Source organism: Cucurbita pepo, chromosome 6 (assembly GCF_057944985.1).
Source record: "Cucurbita pepo subsp. pepo isolate OVF chromosome 6, ASM5794498v1, whole genome shotgun sequence".
Classification (NCBI taxonomy): Eukaryota; Viridiplantae; Streptophyta; class Magnoliopsida; order Cucurbitales; family Cucurbitaceae; genus Cucurbita; species Cucurbita pepo.
Genome location: NC_141803.1, coordinates 7,622,581 through 7,641,950, shown reverse-complemented (window position 1 = coordinate 7,641,950; position 19,370 = coordinate 7,622,581). Strand labels below are relative to the sequence as shown.

The following is a 19,370-nucleotide window of genomic DNA, read 5'->3' as shown; positions in this document are numbered from 1 at the left end:
GGCGCGAGTAGCCCTTTAGCTTGACTAGGCATAAAAACGGCTTACAACGACGCTCCGGTAGCTCTACGACTCAACTCGCCCAATTTCCACCATTTCGGCCCCGGTTAAGGTAATTAAAAAGGCTACAATTGTTTGAGTTACAATTTTATTTATGAGCAAGATGATGTATGAGTATGATATTTATGATGATGTATGAGTATGATGCTTGAGCTGTGATGCATGTTATATGTACGTGATTTATGTTTTAATGCATAACGTACATATTATGTTTGATGCTAATGATGGTTTATTATTGATGAGTATGATGTTTCATGACATTTTCTTAATATGATGATGTTTTCCATATTGAGAATGCTATATATGATGATGATTGTTCATACTATTGTTAAGCTTGTTAAGCTTTCTTAGTCATTCTTAGATGTCATGGAGGCTTATTAGGCTCTTAAGGGCATCTAGGTGATTTAGTCTTCATCTCGCGTTTTTTAAGATGTTTGGGGTTAGCTCCTTGGGGCTAATCCAATCTCTGGGTGCACTTAAGTCTAGACATATGGTCGCCACTCATAATCGTAGGGTGCTCGATCTATTAGAAATGTATTGACCTAGGCCTACATGCAAACTTCTCTAGCTCTAGTGCCCTAATCTTAGCTTGGTTCACTCGTGCATACTTTGTTAGGGAGATATTTCTATCAATAACCTAAAGCACGAAAAACATAATCTACTCATTCGTGCATGCTTATTAGGGAGATATTCCTATCAACCAGAAAGGAAATCATAATCTAAACATTTAAGCAAACTCAACGGTGAAATAACACCCATTAGTCACCCAGACCACATATCATATTATCTTATCCTCCATTCTAGCGTAACGGAAAACATAAAAATCGGTATGCATCATAAACTCTCATTATAGGGTATTTTTTTAATGTTCCTTAACATATATAGCATTTTCATCCAAGATATGCTCGCATGCTATTATGCCCTTACGCAAGCATTACTTGAGAAAAGTCAGAATGACTATTTATATGGATGACGCATGACTTGCTGAAAATGCTCACCGATCAAGAGAAAAAAACATGATTTTTAGAGGGCAGAAAGTTGAGGTTCTTACGTTTTTATGCGTCTATAAGTAAATGATGATGATGTGGCCGCTAGAGCTTGACATGTCATTCCCTTTAGGTTTTTTTTACATATTAGTAATAAATAGATTAGTTTTCCTCTCTTTAGACGAGTTCTCCCAATAAGTTTTGATGTCCGAGAAAATAAACTCAATTTGAGACCTACCCAAGAAAATTGAGGAGAAAAAAACTTAGGGAATGTAGGTAAAAGCGATCACGAACACGACCGAATAGGTTAACCAATATATAGACCAATCTTTGCTCACATATTTGAATAAGTTCAAATACTTTTAGACCTATTCTCAAAACAATATACCTTGGAAAGGTCCTAAATCGAGCACCCAAATACAACCAAATGAGTAAGTAACTATTTTGAGCTAGTTTCAAGAAATACTTGTAGGGTCGATTAGGACCTTTGGAAAATTATTAGCATTTATATTTAGAAGCCTAATTTACAGCATTATGAAAGATAAGCCTCGAAAACCTAAAACTTTACATTTTAGCACGATATTCAATTATACAATATTCGTTTTCGTTTGCATGAATTGTAAATAGTTTTATTATCTCACAAGTACTTGAGCATACTTTATTGATTTATTTTTCTTTATTTGAGTATGTTGAGCATATTGAGCATGATTTATACCTATGTATAATTTTAAATTCATGTTTGAGGGTTTGGAAACTCGTATGTTCCAATTAGTATTTGGGCGATCATTATGTGGCCAGATCATGAGCTATGACCATTTTAGATCATGAGCTATTATCCTACGATAAGTTGATTCTAGAACCTAGCTATTGAGTCTCACGAACTTTTTGAGTTGATTAGGTATCTTATAGGAACTTTTAAGCATAACCCCTATTCATAACTTAATCCACATGGGTTAGGGTTTACTTGGTACATAGGAATTAGTTATCACCTATAAGGGACTCCAAGAGTCATAAAATGTACACTACTAAAGTAGCTCTGGTTATGCCTATTGGGGAGCCATGGCCTTATACTTTTCTGACCCAAGGAGCTTATATGAGTAGGTAGTCTACTATTCTAGTCAATAGAAGCAATGAACCGGTCGTTACTATTCTAATCAGAGGGGGTAAGATTAGGTAATTTATTTATTTAGCCTGAAAAGGCGAAGTCATAGGCAGTTGTTGTTTGGTGTCACTATCAACGATATGTTTGTGACACCGAGAAATTTATCGAAGATGATAACTAAGTTAAGTGGGGAAGAGTGTCACAACCACACTAAGAGAAAATAAGTTGTGACCCCCACACGCAAGAAAGTCAAGGAGCGCTCCTCAAGTGGCGCCCATCCGGCCATGGGAGGGTCAAGATTGAGAAGTGTCATGATACAACCGAGGAGGATAGTCCATCATCCAAAACACCAAAAGTATGCACTCAAGTTAAGTCGAGGCATACGCAAGATTCAAGAGTTTGAAGCGACACGAGTGTCAAAAACAAGCTTGAAGAGGGCTGGGCTTGCCCGACCAGAAAGAGGTCTAGGAGGTTTGCGAACCAACTTGTAGGTCCATACGCGCTCGTGTGGACCGTGTGTATGAAAATTAAGTACACATCCAAATTGGCCATTTAGGATAGCCGTCGTATGAAAATTGATAGTTATGATAGGTCCCACTCATGAAACTGTACGTGATTGCATTTAACTCCGATAAGGGATCACTTACTGAGTATCTCTTAAAATACTCAAGTCATGTGCTTCAAGTCATGTGCTACTTTCATTTTAGGTAAAGGCAAGGCGCCCCTGTACAATTAACGACGACATCGCAAGTAAAGACTATAACACATGCATAAAATAGTTGTATTTAAATTCCAAGATCATAGTTAGTATAGAGAATTTTTCAATTTTAATTTTCACTTTTTTTTTTTAACTTTCATTATGTTGCTTTAAAGACGTTTTCAACATGTAAGTCCATGGCAATGTTTTACTATGATGTTTTCAATGTTTATTTCCGCATAAAAGATGATGATATAAAGATGGTAGAAACTTTAGGTTAGCAGAAAATCTAGAGCCGTTACAAAATCTTTGGATGCCATTTTTAACTCCGAGTATGTATAAACTTGAAAATAATGTATAGGTAAAATATTCTAATCAATAAAACAGACACGTAGTTATAATAAAATCCCTCTTTAAAAAAATTAAAATTAATTATCTAATGCAAGAAAAGAAACACTAATTTGGTTTACTTCAAGTTTTTTTAGTTATACATGTTAGGATCGATACCAGTTGTTAGGATCGCACAACAACGCACACGCTCGATCTAGATGAACACAAAGAGAAGGATAGAGAGAAGTTGCAAGGAGAACTCTGGCTAAAAGGATTTTTTATTGATGACTTCAGGCATGTACAACAAGAGAGTACAGAGAATAGAAAAGTACATTTAAGAGCTTTACTGGACGGGATATATATATGGTTCAGTCTACTAAATATAGCTTTACCAGATTTAACCATCTACTATATATAGCTATGTACCATATATAGCTTTACCGGATATAGCCATTGACCAAGCTATAAATACAGGGAGCAGACTTCATAACTCAACAATTCTCCCACTTGGAGACTGATCCTACACCATACCAATTAGGGCTTTGCATAGCTTTAATTTTCCAACATCAACACATTTTGTCAACATGTCTGCTGGATTCTTTGCACCCTCTATCTTCTCCAAACACATATCGCCTTCTTCCACTAACCTGCGAGTGAAATGGTACCGTCTTCTAATGTGTTTTGTTCTTGAATGATAGACTGGGTTTTTCACCAACTGTATGGCACTCTGACTATCTGTATAAAGGATCTTCTTGCACTGCTTCCGGCCTAATTCTTCTAGATAGTCTGTCATCCATATCATCTCCTTTCCAGCTTCAGCTATGGCCACGTACTCAGCTTCAGTAGATGAAAGAGCAACGCATTTCTGAAGCTTAGACATCCAACTCACTGCTGTTCCATCTATAGTGTAGATATACCCAGATGTGCTCTTGCTGGAGTCTACATCTCCACTCAGATCAGCATCCACAAAACCTTGCAGAACTACTTTGCCATTGCCATAACAAAGTGTACTATTGGATGTACCTCTCAGATATCTTAGAAGCCACTTCACAGCTTCCCAATGTTCCTTCCCTGGATTTGCCATGTACTTGCTAACAACTCCCACTGCATGTGTTATGTCAGGTCTAGTGCAGACCATAGCATACATCAAACTCCCAACTGCAGAAGCGTACGGAACTGATGCCATGTGCTCACGTTCCTCAACTGTCTTGGGAGATTGCCCCTTTGACAATTTAATATGATTTGCCAAGGGGGTAGTCCTGGGTTTAGCGTTATTCATCTTGAATTTGGACAACACCTTCTCAATGTACTGCTCTTGGGATAGATTTAATGTGCCAGCAGATCTATCTCGAGAAATCCTCATCCCAAGGATCTGCTTCGCTGCACCTAAATCTTTCATCTCAGATACTGAAGACAAGCTTGCCTTCAGGTGGTTTATCTCCCTCATACTTGATCCAGCAATTAGTATATCATCCACATACAGGAGTAGAAACACATAAGAATCAGTGTATTTCTTGAGGTAGCAACACTGATCCTTTTCACTTCTGTGGAAACCACTCTTGCTCATGAAGGAGTCAAACTTCTTGTACCATTGTCTCGGTGCTTGTTTCAGTCCATACAAGCTCTTATTGAGCTTACACACCATGTGCTCCTTGCTTGGAGCTGCAAATCCTTCGGGTTGTTGCATATAGATCTCCTCGTCTAGATCTCCATGTAAAAATGCCGTTTTTACATCCATTTGCTCAAGGTGCAAATTCTCCGATGCAACAATACTCAGTAGAATTCGGATAGTAGTTAATTTCACAACTGGAGAAAAGATCTCAGCATAATCAATGCCTTTTCTTTGTGAATATCCTTTAACTACTAACCGAGCCTTAAACCTCCTTCTGCCATCTGGTTCAACCTTGATTTTGAACACCCATTTGTTCAACAGAGCTCTCTTTCCTGTAGGCAACTCAGTCAGCACCCACGTATTATTCCTTTCAAGTGAGCTCATCTCATCATCCATGGCTTGCTCCCACTTAGTTGAATCTTCCACTTGTAGGGCCTCATCAAAGGACTCTGGTTCTCCTTCGTCAGTCAGCAACAGATAGTGTAATGAGGTTGAATATCTGTCTGGTGCTCTGGTAGTTCTGGATGATCTTCTCAACACCTGTTCAGGTGCAACTTGCTCCACGTCTGGTTCTTCAGCAATAGGATCAGCCACGTCTGGTTCTTCAGCAATAGGATCAGGAGTTTCTTGAGCTTCTGTTGTACCATCACTGTGTGAATTTTCTTGCCACTCAAATTCAACTCCCACTTGCTTCGTAGTCTCAGAGTTTATCTTCTCTCTGTCCTTGTACATGACATTTTCATCAAAGGTCACATCACAGTGTCTTAGGATCTTCATATTTTTCTCATCCCAAAACCTATACCCGAACATGTCAGAGCCATAGCCTATGAAGTAGCATTTCACAGCCTTAGCATCAAGCTTATCTCTCTTCTCTGGATCAACATGAACATATGCAGTACAGCCAAAGGTTCTCAAGTGAGAGTACTTGAGTTCTTTTCCTGTCCATACTTCTTCGGGCAATTTGAACTTCAAGGGTACTGACGGCCCTCTATTAATCAAATATGCTGCTGTGTTCACAGATCAGCCCAGAATGCCTTTGGCAATCCAGAATGAATCCTCATGCTTCTTGCTCGCTCATTCAAGGTTCTGTTCATCCTTTCTGCAATACCATTTTGTCTTGCCTTACCGGGAATTGTTCTTATTAATCTAATTCCCTCAGCTGCACAAAATGTTATAAACTCTGATTTGTTGTACTCTCCTCCATTGTCAGACCTCAGGCATTTGATCTTCAAGTCGGTCTGATTTTCAACTTCAGCTTTCCACTTCTTGAAGGTGGTAAACACATCTGACTTATGTTTCAGAAAGTAAACCCATACCTTCCTGCTGAAGTCATCGATGAAGGTGACGTAGTACCTTGATCCACCAAGTGATGAAACTGGAGATGGTCCCCAGACGTCTGTATGGACCATTTCCAACCGCACTTTCTTCGGTTCTCTGGCAGCCTTTGTGAAACTAACTCGTTTCTGTTTGCCCATAACGCAGCTCTCACAAAGACCCATATCAACAGATTTTAAGCCTTCTAAAGCTCCTTTCGCAGTGAGCATCTTCATTCCTTTGACGCTCATATGTCCAAGTCTATTGTGCCATAGACTTGAATTGGAAGCACTCTCAGCAGCAGCAGTCATGTTTATACACTCTGCAGTAGTGTATAAGGTTCCAGATTTTGTGCCACGCGCAACAACCATGGCGCCCTTCACAATCTTCCAGGAACTCTTTCCAAACTCTGCTGCATAGCCTGTGCTATCCAACTGACCAATAGAGATCAGGTTCTTCTTGAGACCAGGAATGTATCTGACATCTTGTAATGTCCATTGATTTCCTGATGGAGTTTGTATGGAGACATCTCCCTTTCCTTCAATCTCCAAGGTTTTATTGTCGGCAAGATACACCTTCCCGAAATTTCCTGATTTGAAATTTCGAAACAATTCCTTACTTGGAGACGAATGGAACGATGCACCTGAATCCAAAATCCAGGATTCAGCTGGGCTATCCACACTAAGGATTAAAACGTCCTCAGCATCTTCTGTTGTGTATATAGAATCATCATCATCTTCAGATTTATGATTCTGCTTCTTCTTTAGCTTTGTACAATCTGTCCGAAAGTGTCCTTTTCCCCCACAGCTCCAACACGTTACGTTGGGTTTGTTTGGAGATTTTCCCCGGTTCTTTGATTTTGAACGCCCATGTTTGTTTGAGCTCTTTGATTTGCTTCTTCCCCTTCGATCAACACTGAGAGCATTGCCTGATGAATCTCCAGTTTCCCGTTTGCGAATACTTTCGCTGAGAACTACATCTCGAATTTCATCAAACTTCAGTTTATCAGATCCTCGGGAACTGCTGATTGCGGCAACAACAGTATCCCATGACTCGGGTAAGGATGACATCAAAATCAACGCTTTAATTTCATCTTCGAAATTAATTTCCACCGAACCCAGTTGACTTATGATCATATTGAATTCATTTATATGATCCGCAACACGTCCACCTTCAGACATCTGTAGATTGAACAATCTACGCATCAAATACACCTTGTTCATAGCCGACGGTTTTTCATACATATTTGACAGCGCCTTCATCAGATCTGACGTTGTCTTCTCCTTGATGATGTTAAACGCCACGTTTCTGGATAGCGTCAACCGGATCATCCCTAAGGCTTGTCGATCCTTGAGCTTCCACTGTTCCGTGGTCATGGTATCCGGCTTCACCCCCAACAGAGGTTCGTGAAGATCTTTCTGGTACAGATAATCTTCAATCTGCATCTTCCAGAAACCGAAATCGGATCCATCGAACTTCTCAATTCCAATCTTTGAACTTTCCATCTTCACAGATCGTGGTGAATTTTGCCTTGCTCTGATACCAGTTGTTAGGATCGATACCAGTTGTTAGGATCGCACAACAACGCACACGCTCGATCTAGATGAACACAAAGAGAAGGATAGAGAGAAGTTGCAAGGAGAACTCTGGCTAAAAGGATTTTTTATTGATGACTTCAGGCATGTACAACAAGAGAGTACAGAGAATAGAAAAGTACATTTAAGAGCTTTACTGGACGGGATATATATATGGTTCAGTCTACTAAATATAGCTTTACCAGATTTAACCATCTACTATATATAGCTATGTACCATATATAGCTTTACCGGATATAGCCATTGACCAAGCTATAAATACAGGGAGCAGACTCCATAACTCAACAATACATTATTAGAAACTCTCCATCCTGTAGTGGGTGAGAATAATTTCATGAAGTTTATCTTACATATATCAAATAGTTATGCTTTTAAGATGTAGTTCATGGCTCTGTTCTCAAAAGATAACTTCATTGATAAATTATTATTGTTTTCCTCTAATTTGAGTGCTTCAAAAACTCTTATGAGTTCCTGCCATTCGGCTTGTTATTTAATGCAATTATTCCGGTTGTTGTCTTGTTTTTGTTGTTGTTTCCAACTATTTGTTGGATTTTCTGTCAATTTATAAATTGTCGAGCCTTCTCCCCTCTTTGCTGGACATTTCAGAGTATCATTGACATTGAATTCTATTCGTTGATTATTCATTCTCAACATTATAGTTTCCTTGTGAACATCTACCAATGTTCTTCTCGTTTTCAAAAATGGTCTTCCTAAGATAATTGGTACATCACGATCTGCTTCATAGTCTAGAACAATAAAATTTGCTGGATATATGAATTTATCCACTTGAATTAAAATGTCTTCGATCTTTCCTTGGGATAAGTGATGGATCTATCTACTAGTTGGATGGTGACTGTAGTTAGTCTAACCTCACTAATCCTTAACTTCTTGTGAATGGATAGAGGTATTAAGTTGATGTTTGCCCCCAAGTCACATAATTTTTTACCTAACTTCTTTCCTCCCATGGATACAGTAATAGTGAATGGGCCTGGGTCTTTTTCCTTTAATGAGATTTTATCTTTTAGAATTGCACTACACTTTTCATTTAGTGCTATCACCTTCAACTCTTCGAGCTTCCTCTTATTAGTGAGTACATCGTTCAAGAATTTCATACAAGGTGACATTTGCTTCAAAGCTTCCACTAGTGGTATGTTTATATGAATTTCCTTCCCAATATCCATGAACATATCAAAATGGACTTCCTTTTCTTTCTTTTTATTCTTTGTGGAAAGGACATGTCAGTACGTATGTTCTACTCTCTTCTTCATTGTTGACTATTGTTTGCGTTTTAGGAGACGGTACTGTTTTACCATAATTTTTGTTTTGATCCTTCTGTTTAGAGTTTCCTCCTTTCTCTGCTATATATCAGCTGCTTCTTAGGAGTGACTATCACTGTGTTCTTTAATTTCACCTACCTTACTGGGTAATTCTTTCCTGCTTTTTGATTATATTACTTGACATTGCTCCTTGCCTTTTCTTTTTGATGTTTCGGTATCTGCTGGTAGCTTTCCAAGAGATCTATTTCGTAACTCAATTGTTAATTGACCTACTTGGACTTTCAAATTTCCCAAGGATGCTTACTGACTCTATATCAAAAAATTATTTTTTGTCATATATTCCTTTGTTAGGCTCTCAAGAGATGTTCTCTGTATCGGTTGAGCTTAACTAGTTCCTTTTCCTTGGGCATTGGCTTGTTGAGGGTAATTTGCCTTAGGTGATATCTATGGATTATATGAGCTTTGTCTCTTCCATAAAAAGTTTGGATGGTTTCTCCACCCCAGATTATAAGTGTTTGAGAAAGGATTATTTTTCTAGTTGCTAGCTTGATTCCCCACATAAAAATTTGAAGTTGGATTACTTGGTCATTGATCAAAAGTGTGTTCTTCTCAACAATATACACAAGATTCAGTTGTTATTTGAGTCATTACAGAAGTAGCATTAGTCATTGAACCTTATCCCAATGCTAGATTTTGTAAAATATTGGTCACTGAAGCTAATTGAGCATCAATAGAGGTCAAAGCATCAACTTTAATAAGTACTCATCTAATCTTTTCTCTAATGCGCCTTTTCCGTTTTCCCGTAACCTTTCCTTTTTATAGGGTTTGTTTCTTCCAATTTTGAGCTGAGAAGGGATAAGTGGTCCACCTAGGATGTTCCTAATTGAGTAGTCAATGACCACGTGCCTTGATGATTTGGATTATAATTTCCATGTCATCCCCAAAAAAATTGCTTTTTGAATTGCTTCAATTTACAGTAGTATCCAATGTACAGAGTTCAGAAAATTTGGATACTACGTGGCTTGATGATTTTGTTTAGGGTACATTGGATACACAGAGGGTCAGCAATTCAGTAGTATACCCTCTATGACTCTTACGATCCCTTGTTCAGTTATCACCCACAAGGACTCAGAGAAAGCGCCCTTATCATCCTAGGGTACATTTGGATACTACGTGGCTTGATGATTTGGTTTAGGGAACATTGGATACACAGAGGGTCAGCAATTCAGTAGTATACCCTCTATGACTCTTACGATCCCTTATGGATGATAACTAAACTCTGTGTATCCAATAGACCCTAAACCCTCTTAGCTAGTTCATGAATAGAGAAAGCGCCCTTATCATCCTTACAAAATACTTAGTCAACCCAAAGTTATGTACAATCCAAAACTGGGTTCTAGGATCATAATAACGAAGTAGTAGCTTATGGTCTATATGATCATTACAGATATTGTAGAGCACATTCCATCATCCAATAACAATACTTGGCACAAACGGGATCCGAATCCCTAAATCATGCAGTTATAAACGTAAATATACGTACATCATGCCCAAAATACTCAAACAAGGGATAATGTATCAACCAAGGATGCTGAAAAGCTTATAAACATATGAATTCTATCAGAGTTCTCAATTCTGCATTGTGGAAGCTGTAAGATAAAATAATGTACCAAATCGTTAACTTTTAGGTTTTCAAGACTTAGTTATCATGATACTAGGTCAAATAGCCTCTTAAGCATGATTTCTAATAATTTTTCCATGGTCCTGATCGACCCTTGCAAGTATTTTTTGAAACATACTCCATATGACTAATTACATGTTGAGTGTGTCTGGGATCACTATTCATGGCCTTTTCGAAAGTGAAATTTCTTCAAATTCCTTGAATACGTACCCGATTGAATCTAGTTTTTTTTAACATCAAATATTATTGTGAGAGCCAGTCCAAAAATAGGTGAACCGACTCAAATAGTAAGCAAAGGTTATTCCATGTAGCCATTTATCCATTGGATTGTGTTAGAGTTACTTTTCACAACCTCTCCAAAACTGGTTTTTCCTCAAATTTGTTGAGAATTTTCTAAGTTTGAATCTATTTTCTATAATTTTAAAAATTATTGTAAGAACCATATAAAAAGGGATGAATCCATCCCAACAATGTACAAATATAAGAAAAGACAATAGGATAATGTGGCAGATTCCTACGTTGCCCCATTACACTCATCTTCTACCTTTTATCTTTACGATACACGCGACAAAGACAACTTCCCACCTTTGTAACTCATTCATTTTCGACTGAGTTTATGACCATCTCTACTCATTTCTTCATGAAATTTAAAGACCTACATACGATTGATCATTTGAGACTGATCTTAATTCATTTGGTTCAAAAACCACAAAAAATATGTTGAGTCAAAGTAGGTTACTCAGTTGCTCTCGATTTGGGCAATTGAAAGCTTATCTCCTCTCAACTTTGTCAGCAACTTGTTCCTTAATTTGTACTAAAGCTAATGGTATAAGACTCATGTCATGACTCAACCGATGGAGAACGAATTTTGTGGATAAAGTTCTAAAATTCCAAAATTTGTTACTCATCAAAGTCAACTTTTTGATTTTTTTGGTTCAAGTGACTTTTAGCTTTTGGTTTCTTCATCTTTCTTGCTGCAAAGCAATGAGGGATGAGATTTATCGTGGGGAGGGAATTTCTCAATTTTCAGAAACTTAAGTCGAACCTTCTTCTGGTTATTTTCCTTCCCGCGCTTCATAAAAATCTGTCTATTTGATTTCATGAAACTTTTGGAATAGATTAGACATGCTAATTTTTACGAAATCAAAACCGCCCAAATTCTAGATTTCTTACTAATGGGCTCAAATGACGTTTTGTAGATCTCCTTCTTATGAACCTAAAGAGACCAAAATCTTGAAGAGGTCTATAGAGTAAGCATACTCATAATCTAACTATAGATAAATTTCGTTACTTTTGACTTTTTTAAAATCGGTCAAGTGGTGACTTAGGGTTGTTCTCTTTCAAGCAAGAATAATTTGAGCTTCTAATTCATATGTTAAGATTTCAAATTTGAGAAAACATAAATGGCAAGGATAAACATGTAAATTCAATCCCTTTCCTTACCATTCATGTTTTCTCACATTTGAATTCAACCAATGAGAGTCTTCCACTTGTTGATAATTTTTGTAATTATCCCAAACTTTTTTTTAATTATTAATTATTAATTTGGTAATTACCTCAAAAAAATCATGATTTTATACCCAAAATATCAATTTGTCATCTTATTTGCTAGCTTCCAAATAAGCCACTATTGAGGGGCTTAATTTTGCTTAACTATGGGCCATTTTTACAATTTCCCACTTTGTAGGGCTATCTTTACAAATTTGGTTTATTACGAGAGCATTATTTGCAAATTGGATTTTATAGTTTAAATTTTTTCTCTCTTTTAGAATTATTTTTCCAAAAATACCCTTTTAGGGCTTTTTCCTATTTTTTTTGTGACAATTCCTCGGCTCTACTTTCTTTTTTGGGTAAGGTTGAATGCATAATACTTGTTTGTGCATGATTCTTGCACGCGGTTATGAATCTATTAGGCAGACTCATATACATACCCTTGGGTCTGACTACAGGCTAGCACACACTCATGCTGCTCGAAACCAACAAGGAAAAAAAGGAGTGTGTATAGTATGTTGCTCTACACATCCATACAACACACATACTAGAGAAGAATCCTATGCTCGTGACATACAGCATACAACATACTTTGAGGGTTTCACGTGTCACCCTCAATTACAGATTTACGACGGTGCGACCCTATTCAGGAGGCCTGACGCCGTGTTCACATTCACTAGGGGCACTCATCATGAGTCTACTACCTGTGTAGTCCCAACTGTTTTCATGATCAGTTTATAGAATTGCGGTCTTAGTCATTATCTCATTCCTACACTTAATTGAAGCACTCACCCTAAGCCATCTACCTGTGTAACCCCAAATCTTTTCCAAGGCTAGTTTACGAAATCGTAACTTCTTCCTTACCCGTTTTTACACTCAATAGAAGTTCTCATCTCGAGCTAACTATCCATGTAATCCCAAGTCCTTCTTCAAGATCAGTTTACTTGATTGAAACGTCGACCTTGATTCGACCCTACACTCAATAATAGCTCAAGTGACTTTGGGGTTTTGATGATATTGTTCATACTATTAATAAGCTTGTTAAGCTTTCTTAATCATTATTAGATGTCATGGAGGTTTATTAGGTCCTTAGGGGCATCTAGGTGACTTAGTCCTCATCTCGCGTTTTTTAAGATGCTTGGGGTTAGTTCCTTAGGGTTAATCCAATCTCTGGGTGCACTCAAGTCTAGACATATGACCACTACTCATAATCCTAGGGTGCTCAATCTATTAGAAATATACTGGCCTAGGTCTACATGCAAACTGCTCTAGCTCTAGTGCCCTAATCTTAGCTTGGTTCACTCATGCATACTTTGTTAGGGAGATATTTCTATCAATCATGCATGATTATTAGGGAGATGTTCCTATCAACTAGCAAGGAAATCATAATCTAAACACTCAAACAAATTGAACGGGGAAATAACACCCATTAGTCACCCAGACCACATATCATAATATCTTCTCCTCTATTCTAGCACAACGGAAAACATAAAAATCGATATGCATCATAAACTCTTATCATAGGGTATTTTGTTAATTTCCTTAACATATATTGCATTTTCATGCAAGATATGCTCGCTTGCTATTAGTCCTTACGCAAGCAATACTTGAGAAAAGTCAGAATGACTATTTATATGGATGACACATGCCTTGTTGAGCAAGCTTTTTCTTGTGTTAGGAGCTTCAAATTTTCTAAAATTTCTCTAGTATAACCTAATTCAAATCAGAATAAGGTCAACATCAAAATCGGGGAAAAACAATCGAATAGAGGTTAAAACGAGTAATAATTGGAACGATACAGAGAAGATTAGAATCACCCCTGTAGAAGGATGACACACACCTATCGAGAAATGGTCCAATTTTTTTATAAATCAGAGTGGCGCAGCGGAAGCGTGGTGGACCCATTACCCATAGATCCCAGGATTGAAACCTGACTCACATATGATGTGCAACCCGAAGATATGAGAAATGTTTGGGGCCTCATGAATTATTGTGCTTTGTTACATTTATCGGGGTTTATCGGCTACTTGTTTGATATCTCACCTTTTGTATCCTAAGTTATCAGCTTCTAAACTCAATGGAATACTCAATTTTAGGGTTTATTGAGTAGGATTATTGTTCCATATTAAGATTTTTTCCCACGAATTATTCCTTATACTCCTCTCTAATTGGGCACACTCTTGGAGTTATTACCCTTTCAAGTCTTCTATAGAAATGTTTCTTGGAGGTGCAGAAACCAATTGGGATAGTCTCACACGAAGAATTAATGTTTAAAATCGAATTTAATTTTTTAAGCTCCTTTAGATTCCTTCAATAGGGGACCAATGGGAAATAGGTTCTCCGCATTTTTTGCCCCTTCCTTCCTTCACCAAAATTGTGGTTAATCTTATTTTGAAGGTATAGAAACAAGTTCCGAGGGAAATAGTGGACTATAGCTTTCAAATTTGAAAGGAACATGAGAACTCAAAACCCAAAAAATGAAAAGCTTATAACTCATGATTGAAAGCTCGGTGTTGCTTGCTTCTTGCTCCAAATGAACACACATGGCTCATAACTTAAGAGAAATGATCCACCACGTTTGAAACATCTAGAACCGCCATGATTTCGTAGTTGATCCTTTTAGATCTTTCGCAAGAAAATCCTATGCAGATCACAGCTTTATCGAATTTAGTTTTGAATTCTAGCCGTTGGATTTGATGATCTGTGAACGTTCTAGAGCATATCCAATTTATAGGGAGATCCAACAACTAGATTTCAAGAGTACTATGGAGGATCTAATTTGGTCAGCAATGACAATTTGGTGATTCTTTTAAACTTTATAAATAAGGTTTTAGAAAATATTAAAATTATTTTTTTCGAATAATCCAAATTTTTTTTATAAAATTCTTTACCTCTTGTTAGTCCTTTCTCGTTATTGAGTATCTTGAACAAGTTCTTATCCATAAAGAATTAAAATTTGGAGAAATTTTGTAATAATAATAATAATAATAATAAATAAAGTATATTTTCCCATAGTTTCTAACTTTTTTTAGTATTTCCTTCCTAAATCTTATCCATAAAGAATTAAAATTTGGAGAAATTTTGTATCGACTCTTCTTTATACGTTAAGTCCTTTCTTGAGGGAAGTGTATCATGTGCTATCACGTGAGTGGGATGACGTATACTTTTATAACATAGACACATGAAAAACATTATGTAGGGTAGATAAGTTTTGTGGGAGTGTGAGTATGTAGGCCACTAGTCCTATTGTTTCTAGTATCTCAAAAGGATCGATGAACATGGGGCATAGCTTCCCTTTCTTACAAAAATCTGAACATCTCTCCACGGTCTCCTACATCGAAATTTAAGTTTTTACACCTTACATCTACATAAATATTTTACGAACTAAAATTTTAATTTTATTAGAAACAAAAATAAATTTAAAAAAATTTGAACTTAAATCAATCTAACCCAAAACTATATGGTGGGTTGGGTTGAGTTTAGTTTTTGTGATGTTCAACATTAGTTGGGGAGGAGAACAAAACACCCTTAAAGTGTGAAAACCTTCCCCTAGCATACGCGTTTTAAAGCCTTGAGAGAAAGGTCGTAAGGGAAATTCCAAAGGGGACAATATCTACTAGTGGTGAGCTTGGGTCGTTACTGGTATCAAAGCCAGAAACCAGGCGATGTGCTAGCAAGGAGGTTGTTTCCCAAAGGGGGATAGACACGAGGAAGTGTGCCAACGAGAATGCTGGGCCCCGAAGGGGGGTGGATTGTGATGTCCCACATTGGTTGGGGAGGAGAACAAAACACCATTTATAAGATTGTGGAAATCTTTCCCTAGCAGACACGTTTTAAAGCCTTGAGGTAAAGCCCGTAAAAAAAATATCTGCTACTGGGTATAATTTACATCCCAAACAATTGAACTCCAGAAAAAACTCTCTCACCCTTTCCATTTAGGAAGAGATCCTATTACACCAAACCCACCTGAAAGACTATGTATAATTTTATATTCATGTTTGAGGGTTTGGAAACCCGTATGTGCCCAATTAGTATTTGAAAGATCGTTATGTGGCCTTGAGTGTCTACTATGACTATTTTAGATCATGAGCTATTGTCTTACGAAAAGTTGGTCCTAGAACCTAGCTATTGAGTCACTCAAAATTTTTGGGTTGATTAGGTACTTTATAGGAACGTTTGGACATAATCCCTAGTCGTAAATTAAACAAAATGGGTTAGGGTTTACTTGATTCATAGGAATTAGTTATCCAACCAAGGACTCCAAGAGTTATAGAATGTACACTACTATGGTAGCTCTGGTTATGCCTAGCAGGGAGCCATGACCTTATACTTTTCTAACCCAAGGAGTCTGTATAAGTAGGTAGTCTACTCTTCTAGCCAATAGAAGCAACAAACCCGTAGTTACTATTCTAACTTGAGGAGGGTGTAAGAATAGGTAATTTATTGATTTAGCCTAAAAAGGTGAAGTCATAGGCAATTGTTGCTCGGTGTCACAATCAACGATATGATTGTGACACTGAAAAAGTTATTGAGGATGATGACTAAGTTAAGTGGGGAAGAATGTCACAATCACACTAAGAGAAAATAAGTTGTGATCCCCACACGCAAGACAATCAAGGGGTGACCCTCAAGTGGCGCCCATCCGACCATGGGAGGGTCAAGATTGAGAAGTGTCATGATACAACCGAGGAAGATAGTCCATCATCCAAAACACCAAGAGTATGCACTCAAGTTAAGCCGAGGCATACGCAAGATTCAAGAGATTGAAGCGACATGAGTGTCAAAGACAAGCTCGAAGAGGGTCGGGTTTGCCCAACAAGAATGGGGTGTAGGAGGTGTGCAAACCAACTTGTAGGTCCATACAGGCACGTGTGGACCGTGTCTAGGAAAATTAAATACACATCCAGATTGCCCATTTAGGATAGCCACTATCGAAAAATAGACAGTTATCTTAAGTCCCACTTATTGAATTGTATGTGATTGAATTTAACTTCGATAGAGGGTCAGTTACTAAGTATTTCTTAAAATACTCAATTCATGCGCTATTTCCATTAACGGTAAAGGCAAGACACATATGTACAGTTGATGACGACATCACAAGTAAAGTCTATGACACTTGCATAGAATAGTTGTATTTAAATTCCTAGACCATTGGTTAGTATAGGGCATTGTTCAATTTTGATTTTTACTTTTTTTTTTTTTTTCCATTATGTTGCTTTAAAGATGTTTTCAAAGTGTAAATCTATGGTAATGTTTATTTCTGGATAAGAGATGATGATAGGAATATGGTAGCAACTTTAGGTTAGTAGAAAATTTAGGATCCTTACAAAATATTTGGATTGTCATTTTTCATTGAGAGTCACCTTAAACTTGAAAATAATGTATAGGTAAAATATTCTAATAAGATATACTTTTTTGCAAATCATGACCCTCTCCCTTTTTCTCTTTTCATTTTTTTCAATTATCCATTATTAAAGAAGTGATGCCCCTTTGAAACTCTCGATCCTGTAGTGGATGAGAATAATTTCGTGAAGTTTATCCGCCATATATCAAATAGTTATGCTTTTAAGATGTAGTTCAAGGGTGTGTTCTCGAGAGATGACTTCATTGATAAAAAAAAAAAAAATTCCTCTAATTCGAGTGATTCAAAAATTCTTATGAGTTCCTGCCATTCTGCTTGTTATTTAATGCAATTATTTCAAGTTGTTTCCAACTATTTGTTGGATTTTCTGTCACTTTATCTGCCTTTGCTCGACATTTCAAATTGTCATTGATATTGAATTCTATTTGTTGATCATTCATTCGCAAAATTATAGTTCCCTTGTGGCCAATGGTGCTTCTGGTTTTCAAAATGGTATTCCCAAGATAATTGGTACATCACAGTTGGCTTAATAGTCTAGTACAATAAAAAAAATTTGGAAATATGAATATCTTTGATCTTTTCTTAGGGATAAGTGATGGACCTATCGACTAGTTGGATGGTGATTGTAGTTGGTCTACCCTCACGAATCCCTAACTTCCTATAAATGGACAGAAGTATTAAGTTGATGTTTGCCCCAAGTCACATAATGTTCGACCTAACTCCTTTCATCGAATAGATATACAAGAATAGTGAATGAGCCTGTTCTGTTTTTCCTTTAGCCGGATTTTATTTTTCAGAATTGCAGTACACTTTTCATTTAATGTCACTGCCTTAAATTTTTCAAGCTTCCTCCTATCAGCGAGCACATCCTACAATAATTTAACATAATTTGGCATTTGCTTTAAAGCTTCCACCCGTGGTATTTTGACTTCCTCTTTTTTTTTTTTTTTATTCTTTGTGGAAAAGGAGGTGTTGGTATGTACGTTCTACTCTCTTCTTCATTATTGACTATCGTTTGCGTTTTAGGAGACTGTACTGTTTTAGCATAGTTTTATTTTGATCGTTCTGTTCAGCAATTTACTCCTTTCTCTGTTACATATCAGCTACTTCTTGAGAGTAACTATCACTGTGCTCTTTAATTTCACCTCTCCTACTGGGTATTTCTTTCCCGCTTCTCAATTCTATCGCTTGACATTGCTCCTTGCCTTTTCTTTTTTATGTTTCGGTATTTGCTGGCAGCTTTCGAAGAGATCTATTATGTAACTCAGTTGTTAATTGACCTACTTGGATTTTTTTCATATATTCCTTTATTAGGACGTCAAAAGTTTGGTCTTTGGTGGTTATTTTAAAACTTTCTAAATAAGTAATTTACCACTTGAAAATATTAATATTATTTTTTTTCCAATAATCCAATTTTTTTTTATAAAATTCGTTACCTCTTGTTAGTCATTTCTCTTATTGAGTATCTTGAATAGGTTCTTATCCATAAAGAATTAAAATTTAAATTTGGAGAAATTTTGTAAAAAAAAAAAAAAAAAAAGTCTATTTTCCCATATTTTCTTTCTTTCTTTTATTATTTCCTTTCTAAATCAACCATAAAGAATTAAAATTTGGAGAAATTTTGTATCGACTCTTTTTTATATGTTAAGTTCTTTCTCGAGGGAAGTTTATCATGTGCTATCACCTGAGTGGAATGACGTATACTTTCGTAACATAGACACATAAAATATATTGTATATGGAAGATAAGCTTTGTGGGAGTGGAGTCTATAGGCCACTAGTCCTATTCTTTCAAGTATCTCAAAAGGATCCACGAGCTTGGGGCTTAGCTTCCCTTTCTTACCAAAATCTCAACATCCCTCTCATG

The 19,370-nt window shown here is 36.9% G+C and overlaps 1 non-coding gene across 1 annotated transcript; it reads left to right on the top strand.

The window, feature by feature from the left end:
* The first annotated feature begins 13,902 nt into the window (after positions 1-13,902).
* On the top strand, positions 13,903-14,007 carry LOC111797757 (U6 spliceosomal RNA). The gene has a single exon (XR_002815583.1). It is a non-coding gene; the product is annotated as a U6 spliceosomal RNA (small nuclear RNA).
* Positions 14,008-19,370: the final 5,363 nt, after the last annotated feature.